The sequence below is a fragment of the Ambystoma mexicanum genome, chromosome 5p (genome assembly GCF_040938575.1).
Source record: "Ambystoma mexicanum isolate Mex_15411 chromosome 5p, UKY_AmexF1_1, whole genome shotgun sequence".
Classification (NCBI taxonomy): domain Eukaryota; kingdom Metazoa; phylum Chordata; class Amphibia; order Caudata; family Ambystomatidae; genus Ambystoma; species Ambystoma mexicanum.
In genome coordinates, this window is record NC_090930.1 from 716,075,666 (window position 1) to 716,096,462 (window position 20,797).

The following is a 20,797-nucleotide window of genomic DNA, read 5'->3' on the forward strand; positions in this document are numbered from 1 at the left end:
TGAGGTTGGACGCTCTATTATTCACAGGGGTGTACCGGGCCTAGACGGTGACTGGCTGACCCGTCAGGGCATCGCCCGTTTGGAAGCCCGTTTCGGAAGCGGAGGCGGGAATCCCTGCCCAATTTTCTTTTGGGGTGGTAGGGCTGTTGGCGGGGTTGCACAAGCTCTGCCAACTTTGGCGGCTTAAGCTTGGGATGCGAGGGACATGGTACAAAAATGCAAAGGTTTTCCAGGAAAAGAGTCTACGGGCAACGATTCCTTGTTGCTCTTTTCAGGTGAACTCAAGCCTCAGGGCTTTGAGGTAGGGGCACTGCCTACAGACAGCAGGAAAGGGCTTGTGCGAAGCTGCTGCCGCATTTAGGTAAGAAGAGTAAAAACCTGTACCAGGAGTGGGGCTCGAACCCACGCGGACACTTGTCCATTGGATCTTAAGTCCAACGCCTTAACCACTCGGCCATCCTGGTGAGCTGCTGCAAAGGGCTTCGAATTGAATCTTTGCTGTTTCAGCAGCAGGCGAACAAGTGGAAAACCAGCCCAGAGTGCCCCCTGCAGGAGGTTGGATGGAATTGGCTTGCGAGCGGCAAACGTCTCTCACTTAACAGCATTACAATAGCCTCCAGCTGACTGCAAGTACGGTTGCGGAAACCTCCCGGGTGCTGCAGTCGTTTCCCCGGTGGCCTAGTGGTGAGGATTTGGTGCTTTCACTGCCACGGGCCTGGCTTCGAGTCCCCGACCAGAGTGTGTGCTTTGAGTAAAGGTGGTCTAGGGCAGTCCAGAGGCAGGCTGAGCCTCGAAGGCTGGTGCAGGCCTTGGTGTGCGAGCCCGAAAAAAGGGCAGCTCCTATGTCATCCCTTCTTGCCCTCCGGCACTTGCTGTACAAGCAAAGCCCCCTTTGAACTCTGCATGGTAACCCTGCTGTGTCTCGCAGGCAATCATGGCCTGCCGCCTTTTAATAAACGTGCTCTCCCACGAAGCAGTTCTCCTAAGGAGGGTTAGTTGTGAGTGTGCATCTTCAGCGGCAGCCTCTAGGGGGAGCTTCAGCACTGACCCACAAAAGCTCATAGCGAGGAAGGCTGTCCTTTCAGGAGAGCAAGACAGGAACATCAGCGCTTGGAAGTGAAAGCGCAAACGTTCCCAAAGTGATGCTGTCTTCAATCTCTAAGCTCCCCTTTTCGCAGACCATCACAAGTGTTTTTGTTTTCTTTCTTTCTTTCTTTCTTTATTTCTTTATTTATTTATTTATTTATTAGCAGAAACGGCCCCCGAAGACCTGCAGGCACTGGTGCCCATTGTAGCAGAGGCCCTCAGCCTTTGGACTCGGACGCCACCATCTGAGCGACACGCAACGGAGTGCACCCACCGTCCCGGGTGGTCTAGTGGTTAGGCCCGGGTTCGATTCCCGGTCAGGGAAGGAGCTCTTTTAACAACTGACATTTTTATTTACAGCAATGCAGTTAACTGGCGACCGGAAATCTTGCTCCCAGATGCAGATTTGCGTGCACAAAATGGAGGAAGTGCCCTCAGCGCGACGCAAAACGTGTTTATGGCAGAGTCCCATTCATTCTCCTGTCGCTGCGGAAAGACTGCCCTTGACGCAAAAAAGGCAGCTTCCTTTTTCACCGCTGGAGAGAACCTATCTGCTCGGCCCTCCCCCTCTCTTCCCAGTCCCCCAATGGACTGGCCTTTGAGGCACCTGCAGGCATTGTGCACTCGGACACCACTGCCCGGCCTTCCCGAGCTGTCCAGCGGTCTCCCTGGTGGTCTAGTGGTTAGGATTCGGACCGCCGCGGCCCGGGTTCGATTCCCGGTCAGGGAAGAGAGGCTTTTACTGAATGACATTTTTACAGAAATTCAAACAACTGCGTCTCAAAAAATATTTCTTTCAAATGTAGCTTCACTCACAGGCAATAGCGGCGTGGCTCCCCTGGCGGTAACTCCAAGCATCTTTTCAGCATGGTCCCTTACGGAAGCTGTCGCCGCTAGAAGTGGGCCTGTGCCCCAAAAAGGAAGCTTTCTTTCTTCCAAAGCTGTAGAGAAAATATTAGTCCTGTCGCCCTGCCAAAGCCGAGCTCGCCCACCATCCCTAGCCTCATCAGACCAAGACCTTGCCCGGGACCCTGGGGCAGAGGGCTGCAGAAATGGTTGCGTACCGGTTTGGAGGAGAAAAGCAGGGGAGGGAGGGGTCGTAGCTGCTTGATTTGCATACAGAGCTGTGGTCTGCTGGGAAAGTGCAGCCTTTGGAGCTTGGCAAAGGCTTCGCAAGGGGCCCGAGCATTGCCCTCGCCCCGTTTGTTGACAGGTTCTCCTTCTATGGGCTGAAGGGCCCTGTAGCCTGATTTGAGGTTGGACGCTCTATTATTCACAGGGGTGTACCGGGCCTAGACGGTGACTGGCTGACCCGTCAGGGCATCGCCCGTTTGGAAGCCCGTTTCGGAAGCGGAGGCGGGAATCCCTGCCCAATTTTCTTTTGGGGTGGTAGGGCTGTTGGCGGGGTTGCACAAGCTCTGCCAACTTTGGCGGCTTAAGCTTGGGATGCGAGGGACATGGTACAAAAATGCAAAGGTTTTCCAGGAAAAGAGTCTACGGGCAACGATTCCTTGTTGCTCTTTTCAGGTGAACTCAAGCCTCAGGGCTTTGAGGTAGGGGCACTGCCTACAGACAGCAGGAAAGGGCTTGTGCGAAGCTGCTGCCGCATTTAGGTAAGAAGAGTAAAAACCTGTACCAGGAGTGGGGCTCGAACCCACGCGGACACTTGTCCATTGGATCTTAAGTCCAACGCCTTAACCACTCGGCCATCCTGGTGAGCTGCTGCAAAGGGCTTCGAATTGAATCTTTGCTGTTTCAGCAGCAGGCGAACAAGTGGAAAACCAGCCCAGAGTGCCCCCTGCAGGAGGTTGGATGGAATTGGCTTGCGAGCGGCAAACGTCTCTCACTTAACAGCATTACAATAGCCTCCAGCTGACTGCAAGTACGGTTGCGGAAACCTCCCGGGTGCTGCAGTCGTTTCCCCGGTGGCCTAGTGGTGAGGATTTGGTGCTTTCACTGCCACGGGCCTGGCTTCGAGTCCCCGACCAGAGTGTGTGCTTTGAGTAAAGGTGGTCTAGGGCAGTCCAGAGGCAGGCTGAGCCTCGAAGGCTGGTGCAGGCCTTGGTGTGCGAGCCCGAAAAAAGGGCAGCTCCTATGTCATCCCTTCTTGCCCTCCGGCACTTGCTGTACAAGCAAAGCCCCCTTTGAACTCTGCATGGTAACCCTGCTGTGTCTCGCAGGCAATCATGGCCTGCCGCCTTTTAATAAACGTGCTCTCCCACGAAGCAGTTCTCCTAAGGAGGGTTAGTTGTGAGTGTGCATCTTCAGCGGCAGCCTCTAGGGGGAGCTTCAGCACTGACCCACAAAAGCTCATAGCGAGGAAGGCTGTCCTTTCAGGAGAGCAAGACAGGAATATCAGCGCTTGGAAGTGAAAGCGCAAACGTTCCCAAAGTGATGCTGTCTTCAATCTCTAAGCTCCCCTTTTCGCAGACCATCACAAGTGTTTTTGTTTTCTTTCTTTCTTTATTTCTTTATTTATTTATTTATTAGCAGAAACGGCCCCCGAAGACCTGCAGGCACTGGTGCCCATTGTAGCAGAGGCCCTCAGCCTTTGGACTCGGACGCCACCATCTGAGCGACACGCAACGGGTTGCACCCACCGTCCCTGGTGGTCTAGTGGTTAGGATTCCGCTCTCACCGCCGCGGCCCGGGTTCGATTCCCGGTCAGGGAAGGAGCTCTTTTAACAACTGACATTTTTATTTACAGCAATGCAGTTAACTGGCGACCGGAAATCTTGCTCCCAGATGCAGATTTGCGTGCACAAAATGGAGGAAGTGCCCTCAGCGCGACGCAAAACGTGTTTATGGCAGAGTCCCATTCATTCTCCTGTCGCTGCGGAAAGACTGCCCTTGACGCAAAAAAGGCAGCTTCCTTTTTCACCGCTGGAGAGAACCTATCTGCTCGGCCCTCCCCCTCTCTTCCCAGTCCCCCAATGGACTGGCCTTTGAGGCACCTGCAGGCATTGTGCACTCGGACACCACTGCCCGGCCTTCCCGAGCTGTCCAGCGGTCTCCCTGGTGGTCTAGTGGTTAGGATTCGGCGCTCTCACCGCCGCGGCCCGGGTTCGATTCCCGGTCAGGGAAGAGAGGCTTTTACTGAATGACATTTTTACAGAAATTCAAACAACTGCGTCTCAAAAAATATTTCTTTCAAATGTAGCTTCACTCACAGGCAATAGCGGCGTGGCTCCCCTGGCGGTAACTCCAAGCATCTTTTCAGCATGGTCCCTTACCGGAAGCTGTCGCCGCTAGAAGTGGGCCTGTGCCCCAAAAAGGAAGCTTTCTTTCTTCCAAAGCTGTAGAGAAAATATTAGTCCTGTCGCCCTGCCAAAGCCGAGCTCGCCCACCATCCCTAGCCTCATCAGACCAAGACCTTGCCCGGGACCCTGGGGCAGAGGGCTGCAGAAATGGTTGCGTACCGGTTTGGAGGAGAAAAGCAGGGGAGGGAGGGGTCGTAGCTGCTTGATTTGCATACAGAGCTGTGGTCTGCTGGGAAAGTGCAGCCTTTGGAGCTTGGCAAAGGCTTCGCAAGGGGCCCGAGCATTGCCCTCGCCCCGTTTGTTGACAGGTTCTCCTTCTATGGGCTGAAGGGCCCTGTAGCCTGATTTGAGGTTGGACGCTCTATTATTCACAGGGGTGTACCGGGCCTAGACGGTGACTGGCTGACCCGTCAGGGCATCGCCCGTTTGGAAGCCCGTTTCGGAAGCCGTGAGGAAGCGGAGGCGGGAATCCCTGCCCAATTTTCTTTTGGGGTGGTAGGGCTGTTGGCGGGGTTGCACAAGCTCTGCCAACTTTGGCGGCTTAAGCTTGGGATGCGAGGGACATGGTACAAAAATGCAAAGGTTTTCCAGGAAAAGAGTCTACGGGCAACGATTCCTTGTTGCTCTTTTCAGGTGAACTCAAGCCTCAGGGCTTTGAGGTAGGGGCACTGCCTACAGACAGCAGGAAAGGGCTTGTGCGAAGCTGCTGCCGCATTTAGGTAAGAAGAGTAAAAACCTGTACCAGGAGTGGGGCTCGAACCCACGCGGACACTTGTCCATTGGATCTTAAGTCCAACGCCTTAACCACTCGGCCATCCTGGTGAGCTGCTGCAAAGGGCTTCGAATTGAATCTTTGCTGTTTCAGCAGCAGGCGAACAAGTGGAAAACCAGCCCAGAGTGCCCCCTGCAGGAGGTTGGATGGAATTGGCTTGCGAGCGGCAAACGTCTCTCACTTAACAGCATTACAATAGCCTCCAGCTGACTGCAAGTACGGTTGCGGAAACCTCCCGGGTGCTGCAGTCGTTTCCCCGGTGGCCTAGTGGTGAGGATTTGGTGCTTTCACTGCCACGGGCCTGGCTTCGAGTCCCCGACCAGGGTGTGTGCTTTGAGTAAAGGTGGTCTAGGGCAGTCCAGAGGCAGGCTGAGCCTCGAAGGCTGGTGCAGGCCTTGGTGTGCGAGCCCGAAAAAAGGGCAGCTCCTATGTCATCCCTTCTTGCCCTCCGGCACTTGCTGTACAAGCAAAGCCCCCTTTGAACTCTGCATGGTAACCCTGCTGTGTCTCGCAGGCAATCATGGCCTGCCGCCTTTTAATAAACGTGCTCTCCCACGAAGCAGTTCTCCTAAGGAGGGTTAGTTGTGAGTGTGCATCTTCAGCGGCAGCCTCTAGGGGGAGCTTCAGCACTGACCCACAAAAGCTCATAGCGAGGAAGGCTGTCCTTTCAGGAGAGCAAGACAGGAATATCAGCGCTTGGAAGTGAAAGCGCAAACGTTCCCAAAGTGATGCTGTCTTCAATCTCTAAGCTCCCCTTTTCGCAGACCATCACAAGTGTTTTTGTTTTCTTTCTTTCTTTCTTTCTTTATTTCTTTATTTCTTTATTTATTAGCAGAAACGGCCCCCGAAGACCTGCAGGCACTGGTGCCCATTGTAGCAGAGGCCCTCAGCCTTTGGACTCGGACGCCACCATCTGAGCGACACGCAACGGGGTGCACCCACCGTCCGTGGTGGTCTAGTGGTTAGGATTCGGCGCTCTCACCGCCGCGGCCCGGGTTCGATTCCCGGTCAGGGAAGGAGCTCTTTTAACAACTGACATTTTTATTTACAGCAATGCAGTTAACTGGCGACCGGAAATCTTGCTCCCAGATGCAGATTTGCGTGCACAAAATGGAGGAAGTGCCCTCAGCGCGACGCAAAACGTGTTTATGGCAGAGTCCCATTCATTCTCCTGTCGCTGCGGAAAGACTGCCCTTGACGCAAAAAAGGCAGCTTCCTTTTTCACCGCTGGAGAGAACCTATCTGCTCGGCCCTCCCCCTCTCTTCCCAGTCCCCCAATGGACTGGCCTTTGAGGCACCTGCAGGCATTGTGCACTCGGACACCACTGCCCGGCCTTCCCGAGCTGTCCAGCGGTCTCCCTGGTGGTCTAGTGGTTAGGATTCGGCGCTCTCACCGCCGCGGCCCGGGTTCGATTCCCGGTCAGGGAAGAGAGGCTTTTACTGAATGACATTTTTACAGAAATTCAAACAACTGCGTCTCAAAAAATATTTCTTTCAAATGTAGCTTCACTCACAGGCAATAGCGGCGTGGCTCCCCTGGCGGTAACTCCAAGCATCTTTTCAGCATGGTCCCTTACCGGAAGCTGTCGCCGCTAGAAGTGGGCCTGTGCCCCAAAAAGGAAGCTTTCTTTCTTCCAAAGCTGTAGAGAAAATATTAGTCCTGTCGCCCTGCCAAAGCCGAGCTCGCCCACCATCCCTAGCCTCATCAGACCAAGACCTTGCCCGGGACCCTGGGGCAGAGGGCTGCAGAAATGGTTGCGTACCGGTTTGGAGGAGAAAAGCAGGGGAGGGAGGGGTCGTAGCTGCTTGATTTGCATACAGAGCTGTGGTCTGCTGGGAAAGTGCAGCCTTTGGAGCTTGGCAAAGGCTTCGCAAGGGGCCCGAGCATTGCCCTCGCCCCGTTTGTTGACAGGTTCTCCTTCTATGGGCTGAAGGGCCCTGTAGCCTGATTTGAGGTTGGACGCTCTATTATTCACAGGGGTGTACCGGGCCTAGACGGTGACTGGCTGACCCGTCAGGGCATCGCCCGTTTGGAAGCCCGTTTCGGAAGCGGAGGCGGGAATCCCTGCCCAATTTTCTTTTGGGGTGGTAGGGCTGTTGGCGGGGTTGCACAAGCTCTGCCAACTTTGGCGGCTTAAGCTTGGGATGCGAGGGACATGGTACAAAAATGCAAAGGTTTTCCAGGAAAAGAGTCTACGGGCAACGATTCCTTGTTGCTCTTTTCAGGTGAACTCAAGCCTCAGGGCTTTGAGGTAGGGGCACTGCCTACAGACAGCAGGAAAGGGCTTGTGCGAAGCTGCTGCCGCATTTAGGTAAGAAGAGTAAAAACCTGTACCAGGAGTGGGGCTCGAACCCACGCGGACACTTGTCCATTGGATCTTAAGTCCAACGCCTTAACCACTCGGCCATCCTGGTGAGCTGCTGCAAAGGGCTTCGAATTGAATCTTTGCTGTTTCAGCAGCAGGCGAACAAGTGGAAAACCAGCCCAGAGTGCCCCCTGCAGGAGGTTGGATGGAATTGGCTTGCGAGCGGCAAACGTCTCTCACTTAACAGCATTACAATAGCCTCCAGCTGACTGCAAGTACGGTTGCGGAAACCTCCCGGGTGCTGCAGTCGTTTCCCCGGTGGCCTAGTGGTGAGGATTTGGTGCTTTCACTGCCACGGGCCTGGCTTCGAGTCCCCGACCAGAGTGTGTGCTTTGAGTAAAGGTGGTCTAGGGCAGTCCAGAGGCAGGCTGAGCCTCGAAGGCTGGTGCAGGCCTTGGTGTGCGAGCCCGAAAAAAGGGCAGCTCCTATGTCATCCCTTCTTGCCCTCCGGCACTTGCTGTACAAGCAAAGCCCCCTTTGAACTCTGCATGGTAACCCTGCTGTGTCTCGCAGGCAATCATGGCCTGCCGCCTTTTAATAAACGTGCTCTCCCACGAAGCAGTTCTCCTAAGGAGGGTTAGTTGTGAGTGTGCATCTTCAGCGGCAGCCTCTAGGGGGAGCTTCAGCACTGACCCACAAAAGCTCATAGCGAGGAAGGCTGTCCTTTCAGGAGAGCAAGACAGGAATATCAGCGCTTGGAAGTGAAAGCGCAAACGTTCCCAAAGTGATGCTGTCTTCAATCTCTAAGCTCCCCTTTTCGCAGACCATCACAAGTGTTTTTGTTTTCTTTCTTTCTTTCTTTCTTTATTTCTTTATTTATTTATTTATTTATTAGCAGAAACGGCCCCCGAAGACCTGCAGGCACTGGTGCCCATTGTAGCAGAGGCCCTCAGCCTTTGGACTCGGACGCCACCATCTGAGCGACACGCAACGGAGTGCACCCACCGTCCCGGGTGGTCTAGTGGTTAGGCCCGGGTTCGATTCCCGGTCAGGGAAGGAGCTCTTTTAACAACTGACATTTTTATTTACAGCAATGCAGTTAACTGGCGACCGGAAATCTTGCTCCCAGATGCAGATTTGCGTGCACAAAATGGAGGAAGTGCCCTCAGCGCGACGCAAAACGTGTTTATGGCAGAGTCCCATTCATTCTCCTGTCGCTGCGGAAAGACTGCCCTTGACGCAAAAAAGGCAGCTTCCTTTTTCACCGCTGGAGAGAACCTATCTGCTCGGCCCTCCCCCTCTCTTCCCAGTCCCCCAATGGACTGGCCTTTGAGGCACCTGCAGGCATTGTGCACTCGGACACCACTGCCCGGCCTTCCCGAGCTGTCCAGCGGTCTCCCTGGTGGTCTAGTGGTTAGGATTCGGACCGCCGCGGCCCGGGTTCGATTCCCGGTCAGGGAAGAGAGGCTTTTACTGAATGACATTTTTACAGAAATTCAAACAACTGCGTCTCAAAAAATATTTCTTTCAAATGTAGCTTCACTCACAGGCAATAGCGGCGTGGCTCCCCTGGCGGTAACTCCAAGCATCTTTTCAGCATGGTCCCTTACGGAAGCTGTCGCCGCTAGAAGTGGGCCTGTGCCCCAAAAAGGAAGCTTTCTTTCTTCCAAAGCTGTAGAGAAAATATTAGTCCTGTCGCCCTGCCAAAGCCGAGCTCGCCCACCATCCCTAGCCTCATCAGACCAAGACCTTGCCCGGGACCCTGGGGCAGAGGGCTGCAGAAATGGTTGCGTACCGGTTTGGAGGAGAAAAGCAGGGGAGGGAGGGGTCGTAGCTGCTTGATTTGCATACAGAGCTGTGGTCTGCTGGGAAAGTGCAGCCTTTGGAGCTTGGCAAAGGCTTCGCAAGGGGCCCGAGCATTGCCCTCGCCCCGTTTGTTGACAGGTTCTCCTTCTATGGGCTGAAGGGCCCTGTAGCCTGATTTGAGGTTGGACGCTCTATTATTCACAGGGGTGTACCGGGCCTAGACGGTGACTGGCTGACCCGTCAGGGCATCGCCCGTTTGGAAGCCCGTTTCGGAAGCGGAGGCGGGAATCCCTGCCCAATTTTCTTTTGGGGTGGTAGGGCTGTTGGCGGGGTTGCACAAGCTCTGCCAACTTTGGCGGCTTAAGCTTGGGATGCGAGGGACATGGTACAAAAATGCAAAGGTTTTCCAGGAAAAGAGTCTACGGGCAACGATTCCTTGTTGCTCTTTTCAGGTGAACTCAAGCCTCAGGGCTTTGAGGTAGGGGCACTGCCTACAGACAGCAGGAAAGGGCTTGTGCGAAGCTGCTGCCGCATTTAGGTAAGAAGAGTAAAAACCTGTACCAGGAGTGGGGCTCGAACCCACGCGGACACTTGTCCATTGGATCTTAAGTCCAACGCCTTAACCACTCGGCCATCCTGGTGAGCTGCTGCAAAGGGCTTCGAATTGAATCTTTGCTGTTTCAGCAGCAGGCGAACAAGTGGAAAACCAGCCCAGAGTGCCCCCTGCAGGAGGTTGGATGGAATTGGCTTGCGAGCGGCAAACGTCTCTCACTTAACAGCATTACAATAGCCTCCAGCTGACTGCAAGTACGGTTGCGGAAACCTCCCGGGTGCTGCAGTCGTTTCCCCGGTGGCCTAGTGGTGAGGATTTGGTGCTTTCACTGCCACGGGCCTGGCTTCGAGTCCCCGACCAGAGTGTGTGCTTTGAGTAAAGGTGGTCTAGGGCAGTCCAGAGGCAGGCTGAGCCTCGAAGGCTGGTGCAGGCCTTGGTGTGCGAGCCCGAAAAAAGGGCAGCTCCTATGTCATCCCTTCTTGCCCTCCGGCACTTGCTGTACAAGCAAAGCCCCCTTTGAACTCTGCATGGTAACCCTGCTGTGTCTCGCAGGCAATCATGGCCTGCCGCCTTTTAATAAACGTGCTCTCCCACGAAGCAGTTCTCCTAAGGAGGGTTAGTTGTGAGTGTGCATCTTCAGCGGCAGCCTCTAGGGGGAGCTTCAGCACTGACCCACAAAAGCTCATAGCGAGGAAGGCTGTCCTTTCAGGAGAGCAAGACAGGAATATCAGCGCTTGGAAGTGAAAGCGCAAACGTTCCCAAAGTGATGCTGTCTTCAATCTCTAAGCTCCCCTTTTCGCAGACCATCACAAGTGTTTTTGTTTTCTTTCTTTCTTTATTTCTTTATTTATTTATTTATTAGCAGAAACGGCCCCCGAAGACCTGCAGGCACTGGTGCCCATTGTAGCAGAGGCCCTCAGCCTTTGGACTCGGACGCCACCATCTGAGCGACACGCAACGGGTTGCACCCACCGTCCCTGGTGGTCTAGTGGTTAGGATTCCGCTCTCACCGCCGCGGCCCGGGTTCGATTCCCGGTCAGGGAAGGAGCTCTTTTAACAACTGACATTTTTATTTACAGCAATGCAGTTAACTGGCGACCGGAAATCTTGCTCCCAGATGCAGATTTGCGTGCACAAAATGGAGGAAGTGCCCTCAGCGCGACGCAAAACGTGTTTATGGCAGAGTCCCATTCATTCTCCTGTCGCTGCGGAAAGACTGCCCTTGACGCAAAAAAGGCAGCTTCCTTTTTCACCGCTGGAGAGAACCTATCTGCTCGGCCCTCCCCCTCTCTTCCCAGTCCCCCAATGGACTGGCCTTTGAGGCACCTGCAGGCATTGTGCACTCGGACACCACTGCCCGGCCTTCCCGAGCTGTCCAGCGGTCTCCCTGGTGGTCTAGTGGTTAGGATTCGGCGCTCTCACCGCCGCGGCCCGGGTTCGATTCCCGGTCAGGGAAGAGAGGCTTTTACTGAATGACATTTTTACAGAAATTCAAACAACTGCGTCTCAAAAAATATTTCTTTCAAATGTAGCTTCACTCACAGGCAATAGCGGCGTGGCTCCCCTGGCGGTAACTCCAAGCATCTTTTCAGCATGGTCCCTTACCGGAAGCTGTCGCCGCTAGAAGTGGGCCTGTGCCCCAAAAAGGAAGCTTTCTTTCTTCCAAAGCTGTAGAGAAAATATTAGTCCTGTCGCCCTGCCAAAGCCGAGCTCGCCCACCATCCCTAGCCTCATCAGACCAAGACCTTGCCCGGGACCCTGGGGCAGAGGGCTGCAGAAATGGTTGCGTACCGGTTTGGAGGAGAAAAGCAGGGGAGGGAGGGGTCGTAGCTGCTTGATTTGCATACAGAGCTGTGGTCTGCTGGGAAAGTGCAGCCTTTGGAGCTTGGCAAAGGCTTCGCAAGGGGCCCGAGCATTGCCCTCGCCCCGTTTGTTGACAGGTTCTCCTTCTATGGGCTGAAGGGCCCTGTAGCCTGATTTGAGGTTGGACGCTCTATTATTCACAGGGGTGTACCGGGCCTAGACGGTGACTGGCTGACCCGTCAGGGCATCGCCCGTTTGGAAGCCCGTTTCGGAAGCGGAGGCGGGAATCCCTGCCCAATTTTCTTTTGGGGTGGTAGGGCTGTTGGCGGGGTTGCACAAGCTCTGCCAACTTTGGCGGCTTAAGCTTGGGATGCGAGGGACATGGTACAAAAATGCAAAGGTTTTCCAGGAAAAGAGTCTACGGGCAACGATTCCTTGTTGCTCTTTTCAGGTGAACTCAAGCCTCAGGGCTTTGAGGTAGGGGCACTGCCTACAGACAGCAGGAAAGGGCTTGTGCGAAGCTGCTGCCGCATTTAGGTAAGAAGAGTAAAAACCTGTACCAGGAGTGGGGCTCGAACCCACGCGGACACTTGTCCATTGGATCTTAAGTCCAACGCCTTAACCACTCGGCCATCCTGGTGAGCTGCTGCAAAGGGCTTCGAATTGAATCTTTGCTGTTTCAGCAGCAGGCGAACAAGTGGAAAACCAGCCCAGAGTGCCCCCTGCAGGAGGTTGGATGGAATTGGCTTGCGAGCGGCAAACGTCTCTCACTTAACAGCATTACAATAGCCTCCAGCTGACTGCAAGTACGGTTGCGGAAACCTCCCGGGTGCTGCAGTCGTTTCCCCGGTGGCCTAGTGGTGAGGATTTGGTGCTTTCACTGCCACGGGCCTGGCTTCGAGTCCCCGACCAGAGTGTGTGCTTTGAGTAAAGGTGGTCTAGGGCAGTCCAGAGGCAGGCTGAGCCTCGAAGGCTGGTGCAGGCCTTGGTGTGCGAGCCCGAAAAAAGGGCAGCTCCTATGTCATCCCTTCTTGCCCTCCGGCACTTGCTGTACAAGCAAAGCCCCCTTTGAACTCTGCATGGTAACCCTGCTGTGTCTCGCAGGCAATCATGGCCTGCCGCCTTTTAATAAACGTGCTCTCCCACGAAGCAGTTCTCCTAAGGAGGGTTAGTTGTGAGTGTGCATCTTCAGCGGCAGCCTCTAGGGGGAGCTTCAGCACTGACCCACAAAAGCTCATAGCGAGGAAGGCTGTCCTTTCAGGAGAGCAAGACAGGAATATCAGCGCTTGGAAGTGAAAGCGCAAACGTTCCCAAAGTGATGCTGTCTTCAATCTCTAAGCTCCCCTTTTCGCAGACCATCACAAGTGTTTTTGTTTTCTTTCTTTCTTTCTTTCTTTATTTCTTTATTTATTTATTTATTAGCAGAAACGGCCCCCGAAGACCTGCAGGCACTGGTGCCCATTGTAGCAGAGGCCCTCAGCCTTTGGACTCGGACGCCACCATCTGAGCGACACGCAACGGGGTGCACCCACCGTCCCTGGTGGTCTAGTGGTTAGGATTCGGCGCTCTCACCGCCGCGGCCCGGGTTCGATTCCCGGTCAGGGAAGGAGCTCTTTTAACAACTGACATTTTTATTTACAGCAATGCAGTTAACTGGCGACCGGAAATCTTGCTCCCAGATGCAGATTTGCGTGCACAAAATGGAGGAAGTGCCCTCAGCGCGACGCAAAACGTGTTTATGGCAGAGTCCCATTCATTCTCCTGTCGCTGCGGAAAGACTGCCCTTGACGCAAAAAAGGCAGCTTCCTTTTTCACCGCTGGAGAGAACCTATCTGCTCGGCCCTCCCCCTCTCTTCCCAGTCCCCCAATGGACTGGCCTTTGAGGCACCTGCAGGCATTGTGCACTCGGACACCACTGCCCGGCCTTCCCGAGCTGTCCAGCGGTCTCCCTGGTGGTCTAGTGGTTAGGATTCGGCCGCGGCCCGGGTTCGATTCCCGGTCAGGGAAGAGAGGCTTTTACTGAATGACATTTTTACAGAAATTCAAACAACTGCGTCTCAAAAAATATTTCTTTCAAATGTAGCTTCACTCACAGGCAATAGCGGCGTGGCTCCCCTGGCGGTAACTCCAAGCATCTTTTCAGCATGGTCCCTTACCGGAAGCTGTCGCCGCTAGAAGTGGGCCTGTGCCCCAAAAAGGAAGCTTTCTTTCTTCCAAAGCTGTAGAGAAAATATTAGTCCTGTCGCCCTGCCAAAGCCGAGCTCGCCCACCATCCCTAGCCTCATCAGACCAAGACCTTGCCCGGGACCCTGGGGCAGAGGGCTGCAGAAATGGTTGCGTACCGGTTTGGAGGAGAAAAGCAGGGGAGGGAGGGGTCGTAGCTGCTTGATTTGCATACAGAGCTGTGGTCTGCTGGGAAAGTGCAGCCTTTGGAGCTTGGCAAAGGCTTCGCAAGGGGCCCGAGCATTGCCCTCGCCCCGTTTGTTGACAGGTTCTCCTTCTATGGGCTGAAGGGCCCTGTAGCCTGATTTGAGGTTGGACGCTCTATTATTCACAGGGGTGTACCGGGCCTAGACGGTGACTGGCTGACCCGTCAGGGCATCGCCCGTTTGGAAGCCCGTTTCGGAAGCCGTGAGGAAGCGGAGGCGGGAATCCCTGCCCAATTTTCTTTTGGGGTGGTAGGGCTGTTGGCGGGGTTGCACAAGCTCTGCCAACTTTGGCGGCTTAAGCTTGGGATGCGAGGGACATGGTACAAAAATGCAAAGGTTTTCCAGGAAAAGAGTCTACGGGCAACGATTCCTTGTTGCTCTTTTCAGGTGAACTCAAGCCTCAGGGCTTTGAGGTAGGGGCACTGCCTACAGACAGCAGGAAAGGGCTTGTGCGAAGCTGCTGCCGCATTTAGGTAAGAAGAGTAAAAACCTGTACCAGGAGTGGGGCTCGAACCCACGCGGACACTTGTCCATTGGATCTTAAGTCCAACGCCTTAACCACTCGGCCATCCTGGTGAGCTGCTGCAAAGGGCTTCGAATTGAATCTTTGCTGTTTCAGCAGCAGGCGAACAAGTGGAAAACCAGCCCAGAGTGCCCCCTGCAGGAGGTTGGATGGAATTGGCTTGCGAGCGGCAAACGTCTCTCACTTAACAGCATTACAATAGCCTCCAGCTGACTGCAAGTACGGTTGCGGAAACCTCCCGGGTGCTGCAGTCGTTTCCCCGGTGGCCTAGTGGTGAGGATTTGGTGCTTTCACTGCCACGGGCCTGGCTTCGAGTCCCCGACCAGGGTGTGTGCTTTGAGTAAAGGTGGTCTAGGGCAGTCCAGAGGCAGGCTGAGCCTCGAAGGCTGGTGCAGGCCTTGGTGTGCGAGCCCGAAAAAAGGGCAGCTCCTATGTCATCCCTTCTTGCCCTCCGGCACTTGCTGTACAAGCAAAGCCCCCTTTGAACTCTGCATGGTAACCCTGCTGTGTCTCGCAGGCAATCATGGCCTGCCGCCTTTTAATAAACGTGCTCTCCCACGAAGCAGTTCTCCTAAGGAGGGTTAGTTGTGAGTGTGCATCTTCAGCGGCAGCCTCTAGGGGGAGCTTCAGCACTGACCCACAAAAGCTCATAGCGAGGAAGGCTGTCCTTTCAGGAGAGCAAGACAGGAATATCAGCGCTTGGAAGTGAAAGCGCAAACGTTCCCAAAGTGATGCTGTCTTCAATCTCTAAGCTCCCCTTTTCGCAGACCATCACAAGTGTTTTTGTTTTCTTTCTTTCTTTCTTTCTTTATTTCTTTATTTCTTTATTTATTAGCAGAAACGGCCCCCGAAGACCTGCAGGCACTGGTGCCCATTGTAGCAGAGGCCCTCAGCCTTTGGACTCGGACGCCACCATCTGAGCGACACGCAACGGGGTGCACCCACCGTCCGTGGTGGTCTAGTGGTTAGGATTCGGCGCTCTCACCGCCGCGGCCCGGGTTCGATTCCCGGTCAGGGAAGGAGCTCTTTTAACAACTGACATTTTTATTTACAGCAATGCAGTTAACTGGCGACCGGAAATCTTGCTCCCAGATGCAGATTTGCGTGCACAAAATGGAGGAAGTGCCCTCAGCGCGACGCAAAACGTGTTTATGGCAGAGTCCCATTCATTCTCCTGTCGCTGCGGAAAGACTGCCCTTGACGCAAAAAAGGCAGCTTCCTTTTTCACCGCTGGAGAGAACCTATCTGCTCGGCCCTCCCCCTCTCTTCCCAGTCCCCCAATGGACTGGCCTTTGAGGCACCTGCAGGCATTGTGCACTCGGACACCACTGCCCGGCCTTCCCGAGCTGTCCAGCGGTCTCCCTGGTGGTCTAGTGGTTAGGATTCGGCGCTCTCACCGCCGCGGCCCGGGTTCGATTCCCGGTCAGGGAAGAGAGGCTTTTACTGAATGACATTTTTACAGAAATTCAAACAACTGCGTCTCAAAAAATATTTCTTTCAAATGTAGCTTCACTCACAGGCAATAGCGGCGTGGCTCCCCTGGCGGTAACTCCAAGCATCTTTTCAGCATGGTCCCTTACCGGAAGCTGTCGCCGCTAGAAGTGGGCCTGTGCCCCAAAAAGGAAGCTTTCTTTCTTCCAAAGCTGTAGAGAAAATATTAGTCCTGTCGCCCTGCCAAAGCCGAGCTCGCCCACCATCCCTAGCCTCATCAGACCAAGACCTTGCCCGGGACCCTGGGGCAGAGGGCTGCAGAAATGGTTGCGTACCGGTTTGGAGGAGAAAAGCAGGGGAGGGAGGGGTCGTAGCTGCTTGATTTGCATACAGAGCTGTGGTCTGCTGGGAAAGTGCAGCCTTTGGAGCTTGGCAAAGGCTTCGCAAGGGGCCCGAGCATTGCCCTCGCCCCGTTTGTTGACAGGTTCTCCTTCTATGGGCTGAAGGGCCCTGTAGCCTGATTTGAGGTTGGACGCTCTATTATTCACAGGGGTGTACCGGGCCTAGACGGTGACTGGCTGACCCGTCAGGGCATCGCCCGTTTGGAAGCCTGTTTCGGAAGCCGTGAGGAAGCGGAGGCGGGAATCCCTGCCCAATTTTCTTTTGGGGTGGTAGGGCTGTTGGCGGGGTTGCACAAGCTCTGCCAACTTTGGCGGCTTAAGCTTGGGATGCGAGGGACATGGTACAAAAATGCAAAGGTTTTCCAGGAAAAGAGTCTACGGGCAACGATTCCTTGTTGCTCTTTTCAGGTGAACTCAAGCCTCAGGGCTTTGAGGTAGGGGCACTGCCTACAGACAGCAGGAAAGGGCTTGTGCGAAGCTGCTGCCGCATTTAGGTAAGAAGAGTAAAAACCTGTACCAGGAGTGGGGCTCGAACCCACGCGGACACTTGTCCATTGGATCTTAAGTCCAACGCCTTAACCACTCGGCCATCCTGGTGAGCTGCTGCAAAGGGCTTCGAATTGAATCTTTGCTGTTTCAGCAGCAGGCGAACAAGTGGAAAACCAGCCCAGAGTGCCCCCTGCAGGAGGTTGGATGGAATTGGCTTGCGAGCGGCAAACGTCTCTCACTTAACAGCATTACAATAGCCTCCAGCTGACTGCAAGTACGGTTGCGGAAACCTCCCGGGTGCTGCAGTCGTTTCCCCGGTGGCCTAGTGGTGAGGATTTGGTGCTTTCACTGCCACGGGCCTGGCTTCGAGTCCCCGACCAGAGTGTGTGCTTTGAGTAAAGGTGGTCTAGGGCAGTCCAGAGGCAGGCTGAGCCTCGAAGGCTGGTGCAGGCCTTGGTGTGCGAGCCCGAAAAAAGGGCAGCTCCTATGTCATCCCTTCTTGCCCTCCGGCACTTGCTGTACAAGCAAAGCCCCCTTTGAACTCTGCATGGTAACCCTGCTGTGTCTCGCAGGCAATCATGGCCTGCCGCCTTTTAATAAACGTGCTCTCCCACGAAGCAGTTCTCCTAAGGAGGGTTAGTTGTGAGTGTGCATCTTCAGCGGCAGCCTCTAGGGGGAGCTTCAGCACTGACCCACAAAAGCTCATAGCGAGGAAGGCTGTCCTTTCAGGAGAGCAAGACAGGAATATCAGCGCTTGGAAGTGAAAGCGCAAACGTTCCCAAAGTGATGCTGTCTTCAATCTCTAAGCTCCCCTTTTCGCAGACCATCACAAGTGTTTTTGTTTTCTTTCTTTCTTTCTTTCTTTCTTTCTTTCTTTCTTTCTTTCTTTATTTCTTTATTTATTTATTTATTAGCAGAAACGGCCCCCGAAGACCTGCAGGCACTGGTGCCCATTGTAGCAGAGGCCCTCAGCCTTTGGACTCGGACGCCACCATCTGAGCGACACGCAACGGGGTGCACCCACCGTCCCTGGTGGTCTAGCCACGGCCCGGGTTCGATTCCCGGTCAGGGAAGGAGCTCTTTTAACAACTGACATTTTTATTTACAGCAATGCAGTTAACTGGCGACCGGAAATCTTGCTCCCAGATGCAGATTTGCGTGCACAAAATGGAGGAAGTGCCCTCAGCGCGACGCAAAACGTGTTTATGGCAGAGTCCCATTCATTCTCCTGTCGCTGCGGAAAGACTGCCCTTGACGCAAAAAAGGCAGCTTCCTTTTTCACCGCTGGAGAGAACCTATCTGCTCGGCCCTCCCCCTCTCTTCCCAGTCCCCCAATGGACTGGCCTTTGAGGCACCTGCAGGCATTGTGCACTCGGACACCACTGCCCGGCCTTCCCGAGCTGTCCAGCGGTCTCCCTGGTGGTCTAGTGGTTAGGATTCGGCGCTCTCACCGCCGCGGCCCGGGTTCGATTCCCGGTCAGGGAAGAGAGGCTTTTACTGAATGACATTTTTACAGAAATTCAAACAACTGCGTCTCAAAAAATATTTCTTTAAAATGTAGCTTCACTCACAGGCAATAGCGGCGTGGCTCCCCTGGCGGTAACTCCAAGCATCTTTTCAGCATGGTCCCTTACCGGAAGCTGTCGCCGCTAGAAGTGGGCCTGTGCCCCAAAAAGGAAGCTTTCTTTCTTCCAAAGCTGTAGAGAAAATATTAGTCCTGTCGCCCTGCCAAAGCCGAGCTCGCCCACCATCCCTAGCCTCATCAGACCAAGACCTTGCCCGGGACCCTGGGGCAGAGGGCTGCAGAAATGGTTGCGTACCGGTTTGGAGGAGAAAAGCAGGGGAGGGAGGGGTCGTAGCTGCTTGATTTGCATACAGAGCTGTGGTCTGCTGGGAAAGTGCAGCCTTTGGAGCTTGGCAAAGGCTTCGCAAGGGGCCCGAGCATTGCCCTCGCCCCGTTTGTTGACAGGTTCTCCTTCTATGGGCTGAAGGGCCCTGTAGCCTGATTTGAGGTTGGACGCTCTATTATTCACAGGGGTGTACCGGGCCTAGACGGTGACTGGCTGACCCGTCAGGGCATCGCCCGTTTGGAAGCCCGTTTCGGAAGCGGAGGCGGGAATCCCTGCCCAATTTTCTTTTGGGGTGGTAGGGCTGTTGGCGGGGTTGCACAAGCTCTGCCAACTTTGGCGGCTTAAGCTTGGGATGCGAGGGACATGGTACAAAAATGCAAAGGTTTTCCAGGAAAAGAGTCTACGGGCAACGATTCCTTGTTGCTCTTTTCAGGTGAACTCAAGCCTCAGGGCTTTGAGGTAGGGGCACTGCCTACAGACAGCAGGAAAGGGCTTGTGCGAAGCTGCTGCCGCATTTAGGTAAGAAGAGTAAAAACCTGTACCAGGAGTGGGGCTCGAACCCACGCGGACACTTGTCCATTGGATCTTAAGTCCAACGCCTTAACCACTCGGCCATCCTGGTGAGCTGCTGCAAAGGGCTTCGAATTGAATCTTTGCTGTTTCAGCAGCAGGCGAACAAGTGGAAAACCAGCCCAGAGTGCCCCCTGCAGGAGGTTGGATGGAATTGGCTTGCGAGCGGCAAACGTCTCTCACTTAACAGCATTACAATAGCCTCCAGCTGACTGCAAGTACGGTTGCGGAAACCTCCCGGGTGCTGCAGTCGTTTCCCCGGTGGCCTAGTGGTGAGGATTTGGTGCTTTCACTGCCACGGGCCTGGCTTCGAGTCCCCGACCAGGGTGTGTGCTTTGAGTAAAGGTGGTCTAGGGCAGTCCAGAGGCAGGCTGAGCCTCGAAGGCTGGTGCAGGCCTTGGTGTGCGAGCCCGAAAAAAGGGCAGCTCCTATGTCATCCCTTCTTTCCCTCCGGCACTTGCTGTACAAGCAAAGCCCCCTTTGAACTCTGCATGGTAACCCTGCTGTGTCTCGCAGGCAATCATGGCCTGCCGCCTTTTAATAAACGTGCTCTCCCACGAAGCAGTTCTCCTAAGGAGGGTTAGTTGTGAGTGTGCATCTTCAGCGGCAGCCTCTAGGGGGAGCTTCAGCACTGACCCACAAAAGCTCATAGCGAGGAAGGCTGTCCTTTCAGGAGAGCAAGACAGGAATATCAGCGCTTGGAAGTGAAAGCGCAAACGTTCCCAAAGTGATGCTGTCTTCAATCTCTAAGCTCCCCTTTTCGCAGACCATCACAAGTGTTTTTGTTTTCTTTCTTTCTTTCTTTCTTTATTTCTTTATTTATTTATTTATTAGCAGAAACGGCCCCCGAAGACCTGCAGGCACTGGTGCCCATTGTAGCAGAGGCCCTCAGCCTTTGGACTCGGACGCCACCATCTGAGCGACACGCAACGGGGTGCACCCACCGTCCCTGGTGGTCTAGTGGTTAGGATTCGGCGCTCTCACCGCCGCGGCCCGGGTTCGATTCCCGGTCAGGGAAGGAGCTCTTTTAACAACTGACATTTTTATTTACAGCAATGCAGTTAACTGGCGACCGGAAATCTTGCTCCCAGATGCAGATTTGCGTGCACAAAATGGAGGAAGTGCCCTCAGCGCGACGCAAAACGTGTTTATGGCAGAGTCCCATTCATCCTCCTGTCGCTGCGGAAAGACTGCCCTTGACGCAAAAAAGGCAGCTTCCTTTTTCACCGCTGGAGAGAACCTATCTGCTCGGCCCTCCCCCTCTCTTCCCAGTCCCCCAATGGACTGGCCTTTGAGGCACCTGCAGGCATTGTGCACTCGGACACCACTGCCCGGCCTTCCCGAGCTGTCCAGCGGTCTCCCTGGTGGTCTAGTGGTTAGGATTCGGCGCTCTCACCGCCGCGGCCCGGGTTCGATTCCCGGTCAGGGAAGAGAGGCTTTTACTGAATGACATTTTTACAGAAATTCAAACAACTGCGTCTCAAAAAATATTTCTTTCAAATGTAGCTTCACTCACAG

The 20,797-nt window shown here is 54.4% G+C and overlaps 19 non-coding genes across 19 annotated transcripts; 10 read left to right on the forward strand and 9 right to left on the reverse strand.

The window, feature by feature from the left end:
- Positions 1-381: 381 nt before the first annotated feature.
- TRNAL-UAA (transfer RNA leucine (anticodon UAA)) lies at positions 382-464 on the reverse strand. Its single transcript has one exon. It is a non-coding gene; the product is annotated as a tRNA-Leu (tRNA).
- A 2,255-nt stretch (positions 465-2,719) lies between these two features.
- On the reverse strand, positions 2,720-2,802 carry TRNAL-UAA (transfer RNA leucine (anticodon UAA)). The gene has a single exon. It is a non-coding gene; the product is annotated as a tRNA-Leu (tRNA).
- Positions 2,803-4,098: 1,296 nt separating this feature from the next.
- On the forward strand, positions 4,099-4,170 carry TRNAE-CUC (transfer RNA glutamic acid (anticodon CUC)). Its single transcript has one exon. It is a non-coding gene; the product is annotated as a tRNA-Glu (tRNA).
- Positions 4,171-5,085: 915 nt separating this feature from the next.
- TRNAL-UAA (transfer RNA leucine (anticodon UAA)) lies at positions 5,086-5,168 on the reverse strand. The gene has a single exon. It is a non-coding gene; the product is annotated as a tRNA-Leu (tRNA).
- An 894-nt stretch (positions 5,169-6,062) lies between these two features.
- TRNAE-CUC (transfer RNA glutamic acid (anticodon CUC)) lies at positions 6,063-6,134 on the forward strand. Its single transcript has one exon. It is a non-coding gene; the product is annotated as a tRNA-Glu (tRNA).
- A 340-nt stretch (positions 6,135-6,474) lies between these two features.
- Positions 6,475-6,546, forward strand: TRNAE-CUC (transfer RNA glutamic acid (anticodon CUC)). Its single transcript has one exon. It is a non-coding gene; the product is annotated as a tRNA-Glu (tRNA).
- Positions 6,547-7,450: 904 nt separating this feature from the next.
- TRNAL-UAA (transfer RNA leucine (anticodon UAA)) lies at positions 7,451-7,533 on the reverse strand. Its single transcript has one exon. It is a non-coding gene; the product is annotated as a tRNA-Leu (tRNA).
- Positions 7,534-9,788: 2,255 nt separating this feature from the next.
- TRNAL-UAA (transfer RNA leucine (anticodon UAA)) lies at positions 9,789-9,871 on the reverse strand. The gene has a single exon. It is a non-coding gene; the product is annotated as a tRNA-Leu (tRNA).
- A 1,296-nt stretch (positions 9,872-11,167) lies between these two features.
- Positions 11,168-11,239, forward strand: TRNAE-CUC (transfer RNA glutamic acid (anticodon CUC)). The gene has a single exon. It is a non-coding gene; the product is annotated as a tRNA-Glu (tRNA).
- Positions 11,240-12,143: 904 nt separating this feature from the next.
- TRNAL-UAA (transfer RNA leucine (anticodon UAA)) lies at positions 12,144-12,226 on the reverse strand. Its single transcript has one exon. It is a non-coding gene; the product is annotated as a tRNA-Leu (tRNA).
- Positions 12,227-13,120: 894 nt separating this feature from the next.
- Positions 13,121-13,192, forward strand: TRNAE-CUC (transfer RNA glutamic acid (anticodon CUC)). Its single transcript has one exon. It is a non-coding gene; the product is annotated as a tRNA-Glu (tRNA).
- Positions 13,193-14,508: 1,316 nt separating this feature from the next.
- TRNAL-UAA (transfer RNA leucine (anticodon UAA)) lies at positions 14,509-14,591 on the reverse strand. The gene has a single exon. It is a non-coding gene; the product is annotated as a tRNA-Leu (tRNA).
- An 894-nt stretch (positions 14,592-15,485) lies between these two features.
- Positions 15,486-15,557, forward strand: TRNAE-CUC (transfer RNA glutamic acid (anticodon CUC)). Its single transcript has one exon. It is a non-coding gene; the product is annotated as a tRNA-Glu (tRNA).
- Positions 15,558-15,897: 340 nt separating this feature from the next.
- On the forward strand, positions 15,898-15,969 carry TRNAE-CUC (transfer RNA glutamic acid (anticodon CUC)). The gene has a single exon. It is a non-coding gene; the product is annotated as a tRNA-Glu (tRNA).
- Positions 15,970-16,884: 915 nt separating this feature from the next.
- Positions 16,885-16,967, reverse strand: TRNAL-UAA (transfer RNA leucine (anticodon UAA)). The gene has a single exon. It is a non-coding gene; the product is annotated as a tRNA-Leu (tRNA).
- Positions 16,968-18,272: 1,305 nt separating this feature from the next.
- TRNAE-CUC (transfer RNA glutamic acid (anticodon CUC)) lies at positions 18,273-18,344 on the forward strand. Its single transcript has one exon. It is a non-coding gene; the product is annotated as a tRNA-Glu (tRNA).
- Positions 18,345-19,248: 904 nt separating this feature from the next.
- On the reverse strand, positions 19,249-19,331 carry TRNAL-UAA (transfer RNA leucine (anticodon UAA)). The gene has a single exon. It is a non-coding gene; the product is annotated as a tRNA-Leu (tRNA).
- An 894-nt stretch (positions 19,332-20,225) lies between these two features.
- TRNAE-CUC (transfer RNA glutamic acid (anticodon CUC)) lies at positions 20,226-20,297 on the forward strand. Its single transcript has one exon. It is a non-coding gene; the product is annotated as a tRNA-Glu (tRNA).
- A 340-nt stretch (positions 20,298-20,637) lies between these two features.
- Positions 20,638-20,709, forward strand: TRNAE-CUC (transfer RNA glutamic acid (anticodon CUC)). The gene has a single exon. It is a non-coding gene; the product is annotated as a tRNA-Glu (tRNA).
- The last annotated feature ends 88 nt before the right edge of the window (positions 20,710-20,797 follow it).